Source organism: Budorcas taxicolor, chromosome 4, assembly GCF_023091745.1.
Source record: "Budorcas taxicolor isolate Tak-1 chromosome 4, Takin1.1, whole genome shotgun sequence".
NCBI lineage: Eukaryota > Metazoa > Chordata > Mammalia > Artiodactyla > Bovidae > Budorcas > Budorcas taxicolor.
This window is the reverse complement of record NC_068913.1, coordinates 113,758,765-113,764,843: the sequence shown is the minus strand read 5'-3', so window position 1 is coordinate 113,764,843 and position 6,079 is coordinate 113,758,765. Positions and strand designations below refer to the sequence as shown.

Sequence of the window (6,079 nt, the reverse complement as noted above, 5' to 3'; positions counted from 1 at the left end):
TGTGTTAGGACTTCAGTCACATCTGACTCTGTGACCCTATGAACTGTAGCTCACCAGGCTCTTCTGTCTATGGGATTCTCCAGGCAAGAATACTGGAGTGGATTACCATGACCTCCTCCAGGGGTCCTCCCAACCCAGGAATCGAACCTTTTCTGTCCCCTGCATTGGTGGGGTCTTTATCACTAGCTCCACCTGCAATCATACATAATAGCCTGCCTCAGAGAACCATGCCCCTCTGCCTGACTGTAAACTAAAGTGCCTTTGCTCAGCTCCTAGAGTGATAATCTGACCCTGACCACCTTGTGAATAGCCACAAGAAAAAGAAGAGATTAACGCACCCCTCCAAAGGCTGGCCATTCCCAGAGATGTTTTTGAAGACTGAAAGGCTGAAGACCCTTTCACTTTACTTCTCCACTGCTTCTCTCTCTTTATTCTGCCTTTTGACTTTAGTTCCTCATTGCTTCTCTCCCTCTGACTCTGTAAAAGAACTTGGCATCCAGACCCCAACAAGATGGTTACTCTGAGACATTAGTCTGCCATCTTCTCGGTCAGCTGGCTTTCCAAATAAAATATTCCTTGCCTCAATACCTTGTCTCTTGGATTCACTTGGACTCAGTAACAGACAGAGCTGGGATAAGGGAACCACTCTGAGAAGGCTTCTGAAATCTCTGCTAAAGGTGGTTTTAACTTAGCTGCAGACTAGGAGCTTTGGGGAGAGTTTACTATACCTGGGCTCCACCTCAAATACACTGATTTAACTGGTCTGGGATGGGGCCTTTAAATGGTACTTTTATAGACTCTTCAAGGGATTCTAATTTATACTCAAAGTCAAAAACTGCCAACTATCATAGTAAAGCTTCACAATTTTCTGGTTCTAAAAAAAAATAAAAACAAAAAACTTTACATTGACGTCTAATAAGGAAGCAGTTGAAATGCTGTACCAAAAGGGAAAAGTTAAGAATAAGTAGGGGGCACCCAGATTTGAACTGGGGACCTCTTGATCTGCAGTCAAATGCTCTACCCCTGAGCTATACCCCCTTCTGTGATGGTATGACTTAATTAATGTTGTTGTCTATCCAGCCACACCCAGATTACCTGTAAACCTGTGAGTTTCCACTTCAGGATGGACCTCTCTTGGAAACTGCAAAATCTGCTGCTTGAAAACTCATCAACCTGCTACAGAAAAGGCAGCCAGCTCTCTCCTCAAAAACCACACAGCCTGTGTCCCCATCTCACCCACCCCGGGCCCCAGCCTATAGCCCCAGGGTGTGGGCAGCAGCCTGGAGAACCCTAGACATTGACTGCAGAATGGCCTTCAGAGTCAGATGACTGTGCCCATCACGGTGGGCACCTGAAGAACAGAAACTGGAGGTGATGGAGGTTATCTGTCCAAATTCACTTCATGAGGTCTAACGCTCAGGGGCTGACACTCAGTTCAGGGAACTTTCTGATAAACTCAGTCAAGGACACAGATGACCGTACCAACCTCTGTTTCTTCAGTTAATAGAGATGTGACCGCGGAGAGTCACCAGTTCTAGGAACAGGCAGAAGTAGGTGAAAGAAGCCAGTCTGAAAAGGAGACATCCTGTATGGTTCCGACTACATGACATTCTGAAAAAGGCAAAGCTATGGAAAGACCTTAATGACCCAGATAACCACGATGGTGTGATCACTCACCTAGAACCAGACATCCTGGAGTGCAAAGTCAATTGGGCCTTAGGGAGCATCGCTACGAACAAAGCTAGAGGAGGTGATGGAATTCCAGCTGAGCTATTTCAAATCCTAAAAGATGACGCTGTGAAAGTGCTGCACTCAATATGCCTGCAAATTTGGAAAACTCGGCAGTGGCCACAGAACTAGAAAAGGTCAGTTTTCATTCCAATCCCAAAGAAAGGCAATGCCAAAGAATGTTCAAACTACCACACAATTGCACTCATCTCACATGCTAGCAAAGCATTGCTAAAAATTCTCCAAGTTAGGCTTCAACAGTACATGAACCAAGAACTTCCAAAAGTTCAAGCTGGACTTAGAAAAGGCAGAGGAACCAGAGATCAAATTGCCAACATCCCTTGGATCATACCAAAAGCAAGAGAACTCCATAAAAACATCCACTTTTGCTTCATTGATTATGCTAAAGCCTTTGACTTTGTGGATCACAACAGTTGAGTTCAGTTCAGTCTCTGTCATGTCCAACTCTCTGCAACCCCATGGACTGCAGCACACCAGGCTTCCCTGTCCATCACCAGCAACTGGAGCTTGCTCAAACTCATGTCCATCGACTTGGCAATGCCATCCAACCATCTCATCCTATGTCGTCCCCTTCTCCTCTTGCCTTCAATCTTTCCCAGCATCAGGGTCTTTTCCACTGAGTCAGTTCTTAGCATCAGGTGGCCAATGTATTGGAGTTTCAGCTTCAGCATCAGTCCTTCCAATGAACATTCAGGACTGATTTCCTTTAAGATTCACTGGTTTTCTCTCCTTGCAGTCCAAGGGACTGTCAACAATCTTCTCCAACACCACAGTTCAAAGCATCAATTCTTCAGCCTTCAGCTTTATTTATGATCCAAATCTCACATCCATATGTGACTACTGGAAAAACTACATCTAGCTTTGACTAGATGTACCTTTTTTGGCAAAGTAATGTCTCTGCTTTTCAATATGCTGTCTAGGCTGGTCATAACTTTTCTTCCAAGGAGCAAGTGTCTTTTAATTTCATGACTGCAGTCACCATCTGCAGTGATTTTGGAGCCCCCCAAAATAAAGTCTGTCACTGTTTCCATTGTTTTCCCATCTATTTGCCATGAAGTGATGGGACCAGATGCCATGATCTTAGTTTTCTGAATGTTGAGTTTTAAGCCAACTTTTTCACTCTCCTCTTTCACTTTCATCAAGAGGCTCTTTAGTTCTTCACTTTCTGCCATAAGGTTGGTGTCATCTGTATATCTGAGGTTACGGATACATCTCCGGCAATCTTGATTCCAGCTTGTGCTTCATCCAGCCTGGCATTTTGCATGATGTCCTCTGAATATAAGTTAAATAAGCAGGGTGACAATATACAACCTTGATGTACTCCTTTCCCAATTTGGAACCAGTCTGTTATTCCATGTCCAGTTCTAACTTTTGCTTCTTGACCTGCATACAGATTTCTCAGGAGACAGGTAAGGTGGTCTGAGAGTCCCATCTCTTAACAATTTTCCACAGTGTGCTGTGATCTATACAGTCAAAGGCTTTGGCATAGTCAATAAAGCAGAAGTAGATGTTTTTCTGGAACTCTCTTGCTTTTGCTGTGATCCAGTTGTTGTTGGCAATTTGATCTCTGGTTCCTCTGCCTTTTCTAAATCCAGCTTGAACATCTGGAAGTTCACAGTTTCATGTACTGTTGAAGCCTAACTTGGAGAATTTTTAGCAATGCTTTGCTAGCATGTGAGATGAATGCAATTGTGTGGTAGTTCGAACATTCTTTGGGATTGGAATGAAAACTGACCTTTTCCAGTCCTATGGCCACTGCCGAGTTTTCCAAATTTGCAGGCATATTGAGTGCAGCACTTCCACAGCGTCATCTTTTAGGATTTGAAATAGCTCAGCTGGAATTCCATCACCTCCACTAGCTTTGTTCGTAGCAATGCTTCCTAAGTCAACTTGACTTCACTTTCCAGGATGTCTGGTTCTAGGTGAGTGATCACACCATTGTGGTTATCTGGGTTATGAAGACCTTTTTTGTATAGTTCTTCTGTGTATTCTTGCCACCTGTTCTTAACATCTTCTTCTTCTGTTAGGTCCATACCATTTCTGTCATTTATTGTGCCCGTCTTTGCATGAAATGTTCCCTTGGTATCTCTAATCTTCTTGAAGAGATCTCTAGTCTTTCCCATTCTATTTTTTCCCTCTATTTCTTTGCATTGATCACTTAAGAAGGCTTTCTTATCTCTCCTTGGTATTCTTTGGAACTCTGCATTCAAATGGGTCTATCTTTCCTTTCCTCCGTTTCGTTTCTCTTTTCTTTTCTCAGCTATTTGTAAAGCCTCTTCAGACAACCATTTTGCCTTTTTGCATTTCTTTTTCTTGGGGATGGTCTTGATTACTGTGTCCTGTACAATGTCACGAACTTCCATCCATAGTTCTTTAGGCACTCTATCAGATCTAATCCCTTGAATCTCTTTGTTACTTCCACTGTATAATCATAAGAAATTTGATTTATGTCTTACCTGAATGGTTTATAGTATGCCCTACTTACTTCAATTTAAGTCTGAATTTTGCAATAAGGAGCTCATGATCTGAGCCACAGTCAGCTCCCGGGCTTGTTTTTGTTGACTATATAAAGCTTTGCCATCTTTGACTGCAAAGAATATAATCAATCTGATTTCAGTATTGACCATCTGGTGATGTCCATGTGTAGAGTCTTCTGTTGTGTTGTTGGAAGAGAGTGATTTCTATGACCAGTGCGTTCTGTTGGCAAAACTCTGTTAGCCTTTGCCCTACTTCATTCCATATTCCAAGGCCAAATTTGCCTGTTACTCCAGGTATCTCTTGACTTTCTACTTTTGCATTCCAGTCCTCTATAATGAAAAGAACATCTTTTTTGGGTTTTAGTTGTAGAAGGTCTTGGAGGTCTTCATAGAACCGTTCAACTTCAGCTTCTTCAGCATTAATGGTCAGGGCATAGACTTGGATTACTATGATATTGAATGGTTTGCCTTGGAAATGAACAGAGATCATTCTGTCAATTTTGAGATTGCACCCAGGTACTGCATTTTGGACTCTTTTCTTGACTATAAGGGCTACTCCATTTTTTCTAAGGGATTCTTGCCCACAGTAGTAGATATACTGGTCATCTGAGTTAAATTCACCCATTCCAGTCTATTTTAGTTCGCTGATTCCTAAAATGTCTCTGCTCAGTCTTGCCATCTCCTATTTGACTACTTCCATTTTACCTTGATTCATGGACCTAACATTCCAGGTTCCTATGCAATATTGTTCTTTACAGCATTGGACTTTACTTCCATCACCAGTCACATCCACAACTGGGCACTGTTTTTGCTTTGGCTCCGTCTCTTCATTCTTTATGGAGTTATTTCTCTACTCATCTCCAGTAGCATATTGGGTACCTACCAACCTGGGAGTTCATCTTTCAGTGTCCTATATTTTTGCCTTTTCATACTGTTCATGGGGTTCTCAAGGCAAGAATACTGAAATGGTTTGCAAGTGGATCACAACAAACTGGAAAATTCTTCAAGAGATGGGAATCCCAGACCACCTTACCTGTCTCCTGAGAAATTTGTATACAGGTCAAGAAGCAACCGTTAGAACAGGACATGGAACAGCAGACTGGTTCCAAATTGGGAAAGGAGTATGTCAAGGCTGTGTATTGTCATCCTGCTTATTTAATTTCTATGCAGAGTACATCATGGAAATGCTGGGCTGGATGAAGCACAAGCTGGAATCAAGATTGCCAGGAGAAATATCAATAAGCTCAGATACGCAGATGACACCATCCTTATGGCAGAAAGCGAAGAACTAAAGAGCCTCTTGATGAAAGTGAAAGAAGAGAGTGAAAAAGTTGGCTTAAAACTCAACATTCAGAAAACTAAGATCATGGCATCTGGTCCCATCACTTCATGGCAAATGGATGGGGAAACAGTGGAAACAGTGACAGACTTTATTTTGGGGGGCTCCAAAATCACTGCAGATGGTGACTGCAGCCATGAAATTAAAAGACACTTGCTCCTTGAAAGATAAGCTATGATAAACCTAGACAGCATATTGAAAAACAGAGATGTTATTTTGCCAGCAAAGGTCCATATGGTCAAAACTATAGTTTTTCCAGTAGTCACGTATGGATGTGAGAGTTGAACCATAAAGAAAGCTGAGCACCAAGGAGTTGATGCTTTTGATGTTGTTGTAGGAAAGAGGACCCCTTCCAGGGCCCGAAACTGGGCTCTTGTCTAACACTCGGGAATGAATTGCCCAAGGAGACACGTGTGCTGACAAAGCAAGAGATTTTATTGGGAAAGGGCACCAGGTGGAGAGCAGGAGGGTAAGGGAACCCAGGAGAACAGCTCTGTCACATGACTTACCGTCT

General features: G+C 42.6%; 1 non-coding gene across 1 annotated transcript; it reads right to left on the bottom strand.

Annotated features, from left to right (window-relative positions):
* Positions 1-966: 966 nt before the first annotated feature.
* TRNAC-GCA (transfer RNA cysteine (anticodon GCA)) lies at positions 967-1,038 on the bottom strand. The gene has a single exon. It is a non-coding gene; the product is annotated as a tRNA-Cys (tRNA).
* Positions 1,039-6,079: the final 5,041 nt, after the last annotated feature.